The sequence below is a fragment of the Microcebus murinus genome, chromosome 8 (assembly GCF_040939455.1).
Source record: "Microcebus murinus isolate Inina chromosome 8, M.murinus_Inina_mat1.0, whole genome shotgun sequence".
Taxonomy (NCBI): Eukaryota; Metazoa; Chordata; class Mammalia; order Primates; family Cheirogaleidae; genus Microcebus; species Microcebus murinus.
In genome coordinates, this window is record NC_134111.1 from 39,476,839 (window position 1) to 39,491,080 (window position 14,242).

The following is a 14,242-nucleotide window of genomic DNA, read 5'->3' on the forward strand; positions in this document are numbered from 1 at the left end:
AGGCCACCGCCAGCTTAAGAGTTTTGAAAAGCGCCCTCAAGCCTACGCCTACCTGCCGGGGTGTGGGCGTCCACTCGGGCCTCCGCTGTCACGCCACACGCTGACCCCCCGGGCGAACCGGGCCAACCGGCCAGTGTAAACACATGCATCCCCACCCAATGCGAACCAAACCCGAACTAGCCAAGCACCCCCACGACAAAGCCCGCGACTTATCCCCCCCGCGCGAAATGACCAAAGATGCGCCCAACTCTCGGAGCCCGCCAGGCCTCTGCGGACCGAGCGGCCCGAGGCAAAACGGCGGCCTCAGACGCCGGGTCAGCCCGCGGCGGGCCCGGGCAGCGCCCAGCTGGGGCTTCCACCGACGCCGGCAGGCCCCCGCCAGCCCCGGGGCGGCACGACCGCGCCGCGCAGCCCTGAGGGTCCCGGCCCGGCCCTACTGCGCGCTTAAAACAGGATTCCAGGGAACGGGAAATTCAGACGCCCCGGGCGAGGCGGTTCCCGCACCTGCCGCCGCCGCTAAGCTGGTCCGTGGGCGCGGCCCCTCTCACCTGGAGGACCCGGGACCCGCCAGATCCGCCCTCAGGTGCCCCGCGGGCAGCGCGGGTCACGTGACGTGGAGGTAAGGCGGGCGGGGCCGACGCCCGCGCAGACCTACAAATAGAGCGGACAGGCCCCGCCCACCCGGCGGGCGCGGCTGCGCATGCGCGACCTTCGGCCCGGCCTAGACGGTCTCGCTCCAGCTGGCTCTGGGGTCAAGCTGAGATGACTTAATGAGGACCTTCAAGTGCAATTTTGTCTGTTGATGAAGCTGAGGTCCCAAGACCTGGTGAACGCCTAAAATGTAGTTTCAAAGGTGGCACTGCATCAACTGTCCTGTTATCCCAGTTTAAAGTTTTTAAGTCTCTTTCCTCTCCTCCCTGCACTTTGTTCTCCTCTGAGACCAGTCTCCCGGACTGCTGGCGTTATCTGTCAAGCCCAGCCCTGCGCGGTCCATGGCGCGGTGTCTTCTGCCATCGCCTCTGTGCTCAGGGTTCCCAGAGCTCTCTTTCCAGGGCTGGCTGCTCACCCCTGGGCCCCAGTCACTGGTCTCCTGGTATCATCAGAGCCCGATGCGTCTTTCTTCCAGCCTTCCCAAGTGTGTCTCCGTGCCCCATGAGTAGGCTGTGGGTTCCATGTGTAACTGACTACAAAGTGGTCCTGTCAGTCCCTTTTGAGATTAAAAAGTTATCCAAAAAAAAAGTTCCTAGGCATGTTACCACTTGTTAACTAAATGCACTACATCGGCTAGGACTGTATTCAGATGAAAATCAAAGATACAGATAGCTTTTAATATATTAAAATATATTATACATATTTTATATTTAATATTTTATAAAATATATTTTATTATATATTATATAATATAATATCTTATAATGTTCTTTAATTTTTAATCCATGAGGAAACATTAAAAACATGTCAGCCTAAGGAAACCAAAATCATATCTTTGAAGAGTAATAACCTAAAATGCTTATATTTAAAGATGAATGCCGGGTGCGGTGGTTCACGTCTGTAATCCTAGCACTCTGGGAGGCCGAGGTGGGCGGATTGCTCGAGGTCAGGAGTTCGAAATCAGCCTGAGCAAGAGTGAGACCCCGTCTCTACTATAAATAGAAAGAAATTAATTGGCCAACTAATATATATAGAAAAAAATAGCTGGGCATGGTGGCGCATGCCTGTAGTCCCAGCTACTCAGGAGGCTGAGGCAGGAGAATGGCTTGAGCCCAGGAGTTTGAGGTTGATGTGAGCGAGGCTGACGCCACGGCACTCACTCTGGCCTGGGCAACAAAGCGAGACTCTGTCTCAAAAATAAATAAATAAATAAAGATGAAATTGAGATCATTGGAAATTATTTGTAATAAAAAAGACTACAAGGAAAGGGAACATCAAAATTCATGGTTTGGGGCCCAGCGTGGTGGTTCATGCCTCTAATCCTAGCTCTCTGGGAGACCGAGGTGAGAGGATTGCTTGAATTGAGAAGTTTGAAACCAGCCTGAGCAAGAGTGAGACACATCTTACCCAAAAAATAGAAAAATTAACCAGGTGTGGTAGTGAACGCCTGTAGTCTCATCTACTCAGGAGGCTAAGGCAGGAGGATCCCCTTGAGCCCAAGAATTTAAGGTTGCAGTGAGCTGCGATGATGCCACTGCACTCTAGCCAGGGCAACAGGCAGACTCTATCTCAAAACAAACAAAAAACAAACAAAAAAATTCATGATTTTGTGAAGCTCTTGTGATTTTTAAATTAACAGAGTACATCATGATTAAGACTTTCAACACCTAATTATGTTCCAAAATACTATCAAAACAGTATTTTTCTAAAAAACAGATTTTTGATTGTATAAATAAAATAGTAAATACAAACATGAAAATAAATAGCCAATAATCACATCACTCAAAGATAACCCACTCGGAGATATTTCCTCTCAGTCTTTCACTCATATCAATAATTTTACAAAAAGTCCTGCGTGCTGCCTTTTTAAACATAAACTTTTATCATGAGCATTTTCCATGTCTAAAATTCTTCATTGGCTTTATTTTTCTGCCTAATGGTCTGCATGAAAACATACCATAATTTATTTAACATCTTCCCTGTTAATGGATGTTTGTTTCGACATTTTTGCTCTCGGTATAAATAATGCTGGACTAAACATCTTTGTACATAGATCTTTATCCACATTTATGAATATGTACTTAGGATGTAATTAAATAGAAACGGAATTACTTGGCATGAGGGTGTAAAGATTCTTAAGTATTACTATACTGCTAATGAGAGAGGTAGTATGTTTATGCTCTCAGCAACATGTAGTTGTGCCTGTCTCTCCATATTCTTGCCCAACTTGAGTAATGCCTTTTTTATCTTCACTAATTTGATGAGCAAAATTGGTTATAATATTCTTCAAGTAAAATGTGTAAAAGAAATCCCTGCCTACAAATGCCAGCAGTTTAGCATGTGACCTCAAGGCCAATATGGTCAGCTTTGCCTGTCCTACAGACAGGCATTTTCAGAGAAGGAAGCCCTGTTGTAGCTGGTCTCCAATCTACAGGTTTGCAGTTTGGGAGACAACTAAAATATCTTGCCAATATACCATAGAAACAGAATTTATAAAGATAAATTTATAAGAATTGATAGAGATCTTTGATCACATGAGTGAACTGGTTATTTTATCTCACAGGACAGAGTGTTAAAGTAGTTGGACCTTTGACTCGGAATATTAAAGATTTGAATATTTTATGCATTCCTTGCTTTAATTCTGTACCTGTCAAAATGTAACCAAAATGTTAAAAAAAAAAAAAAAAAAGAAAATACATTTTTCGGGTGTCAGGCAGGTGGGAGGGGGAGGAGGGGATGGGTATATACATACATAATGAGTCCGATGCGTACCATCTGGGGGATGGACACACTTGAAACTCTGACTCGAGGGGGGAGGGGAGGCAAGATTTGTATAACATTTGTACCCCCATAATGTTCTGAAAATAAAAGAAAAAAGGAATAAAGAGCATAAGTTTTTTAAAAATTCCATTTTATCATTAATTTCTAGTTCTGCTCCTTGTAATAATGCTACTTCAGGAAGATAGAAAGCAATTTTAAATGATATGTTTAATGGAAAACTAACTTTTTGATTAAATAGTAAGCAATACATGCTCTCAAAATTCATTTGCAATAGGAACACTGTGAAGCAATTAGTGAGCCACTGATTACTAAAATGTGTGATCGAGAGTAAATAAGCAGAGGGAAAACTGATAGGTGCTGGCTAAACTGGAAAAGGTGGGTGTAGGGATGTGTCCTAAATAGGCCTGAAGCCTGGGCCAGCTGAGGGATGAGCCTGGGACATAACCAGTTTCACAGGAAATACTCTGGAATATATTGAGGTTGTTTTGCTTTGTATGCAGATCAGACATCAGAGTTTCCAGAACAGTTGGGCAGGGTAGAGCTTAAAGTATAAAAACTCCCTTGAGGTGTTTAGTTTGTGAAAACATATGCAGCTTGACACATCATATGTGTATCTTTGTGTATGTACATTATACTTCAAAAGAAGTTTTTTTTTTTTTCACATATTTCTGAACATCTAGAGAGGTGAGAGAAGTTTTTTAAAATGCCCCTGAGAATTGCGCAGAGATTCTCATATCTGATGTAATCATCCATTCTCTGCAGCTAGTATCATCCGCAGTGCCAGCGCCTCCTAGAGAACTCTGGGGACCTGGGAGGCTGTCACTCTGCCTGGGAGCTTGCCTTGTTATCCTCTGCATTATGAAATGTTCTCTCAATTTCCTGTAACCTTTGCCATTATATAAACTTTACACCTTCTAACTGGCCATCTTTTCATTAAACCAGCTGTAGTCCTGGTGTGGCGATCAAGTAGGCAGAGTCGGAATTCTGGAAGGAGCTGTAGTTCCATACAGAAAAAGGGAACATCCAGGGGCTGCCAAGCAAAGGGTGGGAATTTGGATGGAGTATATTGGGCACAGTGAGAACTGCCTGGCAATAGAAAACACACATATGGCTGGAAGTAATAATATCAGAACAAAATGTGATGATGCATATGACACTTGGTATTTGGTACATACTACAGAAATTTTGCAGTTCCAACTGTGCCCTTTTCTTCCTCTATGTACAGGAAATATTTTCCCTTGTTTATGAAATTTTAAATTTCAACTTCCCATAACTCAAATTTTTTTTGTTTTCTTCTTCTGTCTCATTTCTTCAAATTCTCTACTTTCAGATATCTTATTATTGTTTTTCAAGAGAATTCAAGATGTTAAAAATGCAATTTGGAAAAAAATACATTTTTGTTTTCAAATGCATGTTTTTTTGATTACATAAGAATATATTATAGACATCAATAAATCAAATTCACTTAATAATAGTTCAACTTAGAGAATTAACAAATCATGTGTCCAGTTTACTGCCTGTTATAGTCTGGAATGTAATGTATTGATGGTACCAGTCTTAGGCATCCTATTACCTCCTGATAACTATTAATAATTGGCCAAATAGTGTTAGATCTATATTTTAACTAGATTATTTGGTTTTCATGTGTGCACACATGAAAATAACACTTACTGGAAATCAAGCAAGTGGCAGGGGGATGGGTAAATTCACACCTAATGGGTACAATGCACACTATCTGGGTGATGGGCACACTTATAACTTTGACTCAAATGGTACAAAAGCAATTTATGTAACAAAAATATTTGTACCCCCGTGATATTCTTAAATAAAATTTTTAAAAAATCAAGACACCCCTTTAGTTGTACTGACTTTTTCTTTAGTTTGTAACCGGAAGAGGGAAATAGAACTGTCACATTTAAAAGAATACAATAAATGTCATACCTCATGTGGCCAGTTGTGTTTTTCAAAAGTGACTATGACAATATTTTCTATCCCACGTGCTTTTCCAGAACTTTGCCACTTACCCATCAAGAGGAGGGTCCCTTCCCCTTAACTGGATGGGTCATTATAACTGCCTCAGGCAATAGAGAATTCCGTATAACTTCCAGGGCTAGATCATACAAGGCAGTACAGCTCTTGGGTCATTTCCCTTAGCACCCAGCCACCGTTCTGTGAGGAAGGCCAGGCCACAAGGAAAGGCTCTCATGGGGAGGAAGGAAGGCCCCAACCCTTAATCCGGGCTGACCTCCCAGCCAATAGCCAGTACCTGTGAGTGAACCCTCTTGGAAGAGGATCCTTCAATGCTTGGTGGAGCTACCGAAGCTCAGGCCATATGAAGCAGAGATGAGCCTTCAGTTGCAGATTGTTATTTTAAGCCACTAAATTCTGGAGTGCTTGGTTTTGCAACTAGGTAACTGTTAGAAAGATTTAAGTGCAGTAACTAAGACTGAACTTAAATTGTTTAGAATTCCCTCAGCACTTCAGTGAATTAATAATAGAAATATGCCAGCACAATATCTCTTTGCTTAAAATGAGTTAGATTACACTCAAATCTCATTATATAGTTATCTGTCCAAAATTTGAAAACTATTAGGGCATGGGACAATTATAATATGCTTGTAATTTGATTACTTTCTTTTCAGAATAGTATCACTTTGACTCTGGGGAAGCTTCTACTTCAACTTTTCTTCCAGCTTCTCCTCCCGAATTGCTTGTTTTTAATGATGCTACTATACATATAGAGCCATCCAAACCAGAAACCTAGGAGCCATCCCTCACTCCTTACATCCAATCAGTAACCAAGTCTTGATGACACTGACTTCTGTATCTCTCCCAAACTTCCCAAACCTTCTTTTCCATCTCCGAGGCTGCTAAGTTCAGTTTCTCCTTTACCACTTCTCACTAAATTGCCACAATAATCGCCAAACCTATTTTCCCACCCCTCCGTCCCACTCACACACACGCACTCCCACTGCATGCAGTGGATTCCGTATCTCGGACGGAGGATCCTGGAAAAGCATAAAACCAGTCATGGATTTCCCTGTTCCAAACCCATCCGCTGTGTCCTCCAGCTGGGTGGCTGTGGCATGGTGGCTAAAGCATGCATTTGGGTCTGTGACCCCATTTATGAAGTCAGAAAACTTGAGGAAGTTTTTGGGGTGGTTGTTGATTTGTTTTTGGTTTCTCATCTGTAAAATGAGCATTAAAATACCTTGCACAATTGCTTTGAGAATCAAATGAGAGGACTCAATACTTCCCACTTGTGAGGTGTTAATATTTGATTTTTTTAAAAAAATGATTTTTGTAGTTAAGTTTGGACATGATTAAGTTAAATAAAGTTAAACAGGACTCTTTGCTAAGGAACTTCTTAGACCTTATCCTGCAAATGCCCATAGTTCTCTTAGAGGAGAAACATTGTGTGCAGTGTCTCCCAAACTTAATTTGATCTTGGCATCTATATTTTAAGAACATCTCATGGGAAGAGTTTCATGGGACACACTTTTGGGAAACACTTGCTTCGTGTAAGTAGGAACTCAATAAGTGGCAACTGACTAATTCTGAACGCCTTAGCATGTTATAAAACTGTTGTAGTGGACATTTGATGTTTTCCCCTGCAGACCCTTCCTTCCTCTTCTTCAGGTAATAGCCTCCAGTTCTTCCCTTGGGTTACTGCCCCTCTCCTATTCCACGTGGTCCTAGTAGAACTGTCAAAATGCCCTCCCGGACACCCCCCTCTCCACTATACAAGTTTCCAGGGTTAAGCATATAGTCAGTATCTTCCAGAATTTGAGACTTTTAGTGGCTTTGCATGAGGATGCAGGTGATTGGATTTGTGTCATTTCTACAGCAGGGCCTTTAAGAAGCTCTGCTCAAGTTCCTGCTACTGAGACCCAGAGAACTGTCCTACTTTCTGTCTTTCCCCAGGCTGGCTTCTCAGCAAGAACTGTTTGTGACCCTGATATAACCCTCTGTGCTATAAGCTCTCTGTTCCATGAATACCCGTCAAGCTTTGTCTACTGCCTTTTTCTCTTCTTACACTTTGTTCTAGCTATCCCACACTCTTGGGGGTCTCTTGAACACACCAGGAACATGTGTACGTTTACCTGGAGTCACTTTTCTATCTTTTTTCACTATTACAGTCTGAACCATTTTTCAAGACTGAGACCAATGGTGTTTCATCTGTGAGAGTCTTCTCTGACTCCATGATATCAGTTGATGTGCTCCAGCTACATATGTTACAGTTTGAAGAAGCAAATAAATAGCGTCTGTTTTCCCCACCTGAATTCCATGCCAAGTGAAGAGAGGCAACAGAGACAACAGACAGAAATCACATTATTCCCTTTGACATTGAAGAAGTCTAAGCTGGAGACATGGGTGAGGGACACAACTATGGACTTAATTCTGAACCCCAGGATTACACAGACATGCTCACCCCAGTAAGTGCAGGAAAACTGAAGGTTTCCTCCGGTAGGGCAGAGGTTTTACTGCCCGGCTTGCAGTAGAGCCCAAGTCAGCCAGCATACACACTGTGTGGCAGGCCAGAGAGACTGGGGCAGGCGCCGAGTTACACAAGCCCGTCCTTACCCTTAGCCCACCAAGCAGAGAGGGGAGGCATGAGCAAGGGGCGGGAAGACCGAAGTGCTGCACTGATCCAGGTCCTTTCACGGGAAACACAAACCCAGGAAATGTGCTTCCAACCGCAACATTCCCCGGCTGTTTCTTCTCTCCACTTAACTCACTGAGCAAGGCCAGCCGGGGGCATGGCCATCCCCCAAGGTCCAGAGTTCCTAGATTGCCTTGCTGCTAACCTTCATTGAGTCACGCCCCTAATACCAGCTACTGTTCTTTTGTGGGTCATTTTGAATCAACAGAGGTCAACATTGATTTTGCCCCAGAAAGCTCTGAAATGGGCCAAAACAGTGTATTAATTAAATCAATTCTAGGGCCATTTGGTACCCAAAGCTGAACAGTTACTCCTTAGTCTCTTTCCCATTCTAATTAGGAGCAACCATATTGTCCACATTGGCTCAGGAGAGGTTCTGCCGTGGGAGAAAATCACTACGTTAAAATACTCCAGCAACAAAACGACCAAAATGTGACTATAGCTGCTATAACTGCTTCCTGTTAGGAAATTCAATAAGATGAAATTAAAGGCCCATGATTAAATCTCCTTGAAAATTGAAGTCCAAAGATATAAAAATTCAAAGGAATGTAAGTTAAAGTCAAATTCTCTTGTCCAAATAAAAAATACCCAAATATTTGTTTTTCTGACATATATAGATTTCTTTTTTGTCTTGTGGAGTCTTCCATGGTATTTTGGGGAAATCACAGGTGACTATAAAGTGTAGAAACACCACCCCTCTCCACCCCACCCTCCCAACCCCCGCAGGCCATCCCAAGCTGAGATGGAGCCAAGAGAGGAACCAGTGACTCAGACAAGCCCAGTTTGGCCAGTTAGATGGGTTTATCGGAGGTTACTCACAGGGCACTCACTCCTGGGGCAGCTGCAGAAGTTCTTTGAAGAGTAAGGTCCGCCCCACCTACCCAGGTGTTGCCTTAAATCCTTTCCCACTGAGTCACTTTAGAGATTTTATGTTGTATCACGCATATTTACACCGAAGCAAGTCAAGCACGGGCAGTCCAATCATCATGTGCTTTTACATAACCCACGTTATGTTAATGATATAATTCTTCATTAGGCGGAGACTTTAGTATTGCAATTAGTTAAAGGGTGTTTACTGTAGGTCAGCTAAGGCAGGTGTACAGCAGTCAGGGCTGGTTTACACCGGTTGCCTCTGCCTCAAGGAAGTGCTGAGGCACATCTCTTGTGCCTTGTAATTATCTTTTGGCATTTATTTAATCTATTTTGTAATGCCCTTGTTGAGCACTGGAAGCTAGCACAGCACAGTGTTCCTCTTTGTGTGTGAGGGGGAAGTTGTATTTTTTCTCACATGGTGACGGTTATGAAATCAGCGTTTCTAGAACTCTACCACAAGCATCATCAAACTACATTTAGCTGCAGAGAGACCAACTCAAAACAAATGAAGAGGTTGTTTGAGAATAGCAAGGGGGTTGGGGAAAGGAGATTCTTTTAAACGGAAAAAGGAGAGATCCACATAAACTGTTTTGAAACAAAAACCATTGGCTACTGGGGCTCATCACAGTTGGTGGCATTTGTTCATTGGTTGTACCAGCGGTTGCTAGAAGGAGCTTTAACTGGAACTTCCTGTTGGGAAAGTTCTTCCGGGCAGTTCCTGTTAAGGCACATATGCCTGAGGGCACTTTGCTTATGACCTCCTGGCTCCATTTTGTTAGGGTTTGGCACAAGTGACTCCATTTTGGTACCGACAACTCTCACAGCCTTTATTGTTTAAATGAATCTTGTCTGCTTTTACCTATCTATTAGTAGAGTAATCATACCCAGGAGCTAGTCTCCTATCATACCAATATATAACAGGCCTGAACTTTTTTTTTTCCCCACCTGGATCATCTTTAATATGCCTCATCTTTCCTGTGACTTCTTAATTTCTTAGGCATATTCCTTTAGGGAAGAGGCAATACTTGTATCCACACCCACAATAATTCTATCACCGTGAAATTCAACAGTGAGACAGCGAGTCTTTTTTTTTTTTTTGGAATTGTTTAACTGACATATAATTTGTATGCAATACAATTCATCCATTTAAAGTATGAAATTCAATGGTTTTTAGTATATTCACAGAGTTGTGCAACTATCACCACAATCTAATTTTAGAACATTTTTATAACTATAAAAAGAAACCCCATACCTATTAGCAGTTACTATCCAATCCCCCCAACCCTGATCAACCACTAATCTGCTTTCCATCCTTATAGCTTTGCTTATTCTGGTCATTTCATGTAAATGGAATCATATAATATACGATCTTTTACAACTGGTTCTATTACTAATCATAATACTTTCAAGATGTATCCATATTATAGCATATATCAGTACTTCATTATTTTTTATTGCCAAGTAATATTCCATTGTATAAATATACTACATTTTATTTATTCATTCATCAAATAGAATTTGGGGTGATTCCAATTTTTAGCTAATAGGAATAACGCTGCTATTAACATTTGTGCACAAGTGTTTAAGTGGACATATGTTTTCAATTCTCTTGAGTATATACCTAGGAGTAGAATTTCTGGGTCATACAGCAAGTAAATATTTAAACTTTTGAGGAACTGCCAAACTGTTTTCCAAAGCAGCCTACTATTTTACAATCCCATCAGCAATGTATGAGAGTTCCAATTTTTCCACATCCTCACCAACATTTGTTATTGTCTGTCTTTTTTCATTATAGTCATCTTAGTGGTTCTAAAGTGGTTATCTCATAAGGTACAGTTTATCTATTTTGTTCTTTTGACATTTGTGCTTTTGTTATAATATATAAATAGGATTTGCCTAACCCAACGTCACAAAGTTCAGTCCTATGCATTCTTCCAAGAGCTTTCTAGTTTGGGCTCTTACATTTAGGTCTGTGATCCATTTGAAGTTAATTTTTATGTGTGGTGTTGAGAGTGGGGTCTAACTTTATTCTTTTGCATGTGGGTATCCAGTTATACCACCACCATTTGTTGAAGAGACTATTTCTCCCTTTGAATTGCCTTGGTACCATTTTCAAAATCAATTGGACATAAAGATGAGGGTTTATTTTGGGACTCTCACTTCTGTTTCATTGATACATGTCTATCCTTATGCCACTACCACATTATGTTGATTAGTAAAGTTTTTAGTAAGTTTTCAAAGCGGCAAGTCTGATCCTCTTTCATGAAAGTTTTTTTTTTTTTTTTTCGAGACTGTTTTTGCTATTCTTGGTCTCTTGCATTTACATATGAATTTTAGAAACAGCTTGTCAATTTCCTCAAAAAACCATCTGAGATTCTGATAGGGATTGTGTTGAATCAGTACACCAATTGGGGAATCACTTTCATATTAACAATATTAAATCTTTCAACAGACGAGAAAGGTCTATCTTTCCATTTATTTAGGTTTGCTTTAATTTCTTTCCACAGTGATTTATAGTTTTCAGGGCACAAGTTTTACACTTATTTTGTCATATTTATTTCTAAGTATTTTATTCTTTTTGATGCTACTCTCAATGGAATTGTTTTCTTAATTTCATTTGCAGATTTTTCATTGCTAGCTTAGTAAGTCCTCACTTAACGCCATTGATAGGTTCTTGCAAACTGCAACTTTAAGCAAAACATCATATAACAAAACCAATTTTACCATCGGCTAATAATTGATACTAATTGATATAAATAAGTCCTCATGGCATATTTCTGGCCACAAAAACATCACCAAACTTCTAAATAAAGACCTAAACACTTTTAATATTAAACACTGAAATAAATGTGAACTACACATACATTTAAGAAAGATTATTAAAAACAAGTAAGAAAATAATTTACTTGCTTATTCCTGTTCAGTGACTCATGTAGCCAGAGCTTCTCCTGGTAGCTCAAGGCACAAAGCAAGAACCGATCGTGGGCAGGACACCATTCCATCACCCATCACAGAGCACATTCATACACACACCCACACTCACTCAAACTGGGATGATTTAGATATGCCAACGTGAAATGGGAGTACCTGGAGAAAACCCATGCAGACACGGGGAGAACATGGGAACTCCAGGTGAACAGTGGCCCCAGCCAGGAATCCATTTTTTTCTTATCTATCTTATAATGAAATGATGTCAAATGAAACAATGTTATTTGAGAGCCTGCTATGTATGGAAATACAATTGATTTTGACTTTATATCCTGTAATCTTGCTGAACTTTTTTCTTAGTTATAATAGGTTTTTTGGTGAATTTCTTGAGGTTTTCTACTTTTTTTATAATTTAAAAATATTTGTGTTATGCTTGCCCAGGGGCCATACTAATCTTCTCTGTATCGTTCCAATTTTAGTATATGTGCTGCCAAAGTGAGCACTGGATTTTCTGTATGTAAGATCGTATCATCTGTAAATAGAAATAGTTTTACTTCTTTCTCTCTAGTCTGGATGCCCTCTCCTCTTCTCTTCTCTTCTCTTCTCTTCTCTTCTCTTCTCTTCTCTTCTCTTCTCTTCTCTTCTCTTCTCTTCTCTTCTCTTCTCTTCTCTTCTCTCTCTTCCTTTCTTTCTTTTTCTTTCTTTCTTCTTTCTCTTTCTTTCTTTCTCTCTCTCCTTTCTTTCTTTCTTTCTTTCTTTCTTTCTTTCTTTCTTTCTTTCTTTCTTTCTTTCTTTCTTTCTTTCTTCTTTCTTTCTTTCTTTCCTTTCTCTCTCTCTCCTTTCTTTCTTTCTTTTTTCTTTCTTTCTTTCTTCTTTCTTTCTTTTCTTTCTTCTTTCTTTCTTCTTTCTTTCTTCTTTCTTTCTTTCTTTCTTTCTTTCTTTCTTTCTTTCTGTCTGTCTGTCTGTCTGTCTCTTTCTTCTTTCTTTCTTTTCTTTTTCATAATTGTCCTGGCTAGACCCTCCAGTGGACATCTTTCTTTAATACTTGTTTATATTAAGGGTATAGCATTGAGTCTTTCACCATTAAGTTCGATGTTGGCTGTGGATGTTTTGTCAATATCCTTTATCTGATTGAGGAAATTCTTCTCTATTCTACTTTGTCGAGTATTCTATCATGAAAAAGTGTAGGATTTCATCAAATGCTTTTTTCTGCATCTGTTGAGGTCTCCATAGGGTTTTTGTTTTTATTCTATTTTTAGAGGATATTATATTAATACTAATTGATTTTTTGGCTATTAAACCAACCTTGCATTCCTGGAATAAATCCCAGTTGGTCATGGTGTATAACTCTTTTCATATGTTGCTAGATTCAATTTGCTAATATTTTGTTGAGGATTTTTACATCTATATTCATAAGTGATATTGGCTTCTAGTTTTCTTCTCTTGCAATGTCTTTGATTTTGGTATTAGAACAATACTGGCCTCTTAAAATGAACTGGGAAGTATTTCTTCCTCATATTTTTTTTGGAATCGGTCATGAAGAATTGATATTACTTCTTCTTTAAATGTTGGGAAAAATTCAGTGGTGAAGCCATTTGGGCCTGGGCTTTTCTTTGTGAGAAGTTTTTAAAAACTCTTTGCTTATTGGGTATTTTCAGATTCTCTATTTATTCTTTATTCAGTAGCAGTACTTTGTGTCTTCTAGGAATTTTGACTTTATCACCTAAGTTATCTAATTTGTTGGCATTCATTTGATCATACTATTTACTTATAATCATTTTTATTTCTGTAAGGTCAGTAGTAATGTACCCTCTTTCATTCCTGATTTTAGTAATTTGAGTCTCCTTTTTAATCTATTAGTCTAGCTAAAGCTTTGTCTATTTTGTTGATCTTTTCAGAGAACAAATTTTTGATTTTATTGATTTTTCTCTATTCTTTTTATATTGTCCATTTCATTAATTTCTGCTCTAATCATTATTTTTTCCCTTCTGCTTGCTTTAAATTTAGTTTGTTCTTTTTCTAGTGGAAGGTAAGACTTATTATATTTTATTTTTTAATTGACACATAATTGCACATATTTATGGGGTACATAGTAATGTTCCAATATATATAATGTATATTGATCAGATCAGGGTAATTATATCCATCATCTCAAGCATTTAGCATTTCTTTGTGTTAGGAACATTCAATATCCTATTATAGCCATCTGAAACTATATATTGTTGTTAAGTATAGTCATCCTACATTGCTATTGAACATTAGAATTTATTCCTCCTATCTAGCTATAATTTTGGACCCTTTTTTTTTTAAGCCAGTCAAATTTAGCAGTGGGGGGTTGAATACCAA

At 39.7% G+C, this 14,242-nt stretch overlaps 1 protein-coding gene and 1 non-coding gene across 5 annotated transcripts in view; both read right to left on the minus strand.

Moving 5' to 3' along the window:
* Positions 1–692, minus strand: part of WDSUB1 (WD repeat, sterile alpha motif and U-box domain containing 1) — a 39,935-nt gene extending 39,243 nt beyond the window's left edge. For 3 of the 4 annotated variants that reach the window (XM_020288470.2, XM_012745282.3, XM_012745278.2), the window contains exon 1: positions 549–692. The gene's annotated coding sequence lies outside the window, so the exon portion shown is untranslated. Of the gene's footprint in view, positions 1–504 lie in introns of all 4 variants that reach the window. The other variant, XM_012745279.3, reaches the window with a different exon arrangement.
* Positions 693–12,292: 11,600 nt separating this feature from the next.
* Positions 12,293–12,399, minus strand: LOC142872834 (U6 spliceosomal RNA). Its single transcript, XR_012920920.1, has one exon. It is a non-coding gene; the product is annotated as a U6 spliceosomal RNA (small nuclear RNA).
* Between the last annotated feature and the right edge of the window lie 1,843 nt (positions 12,400–14,242).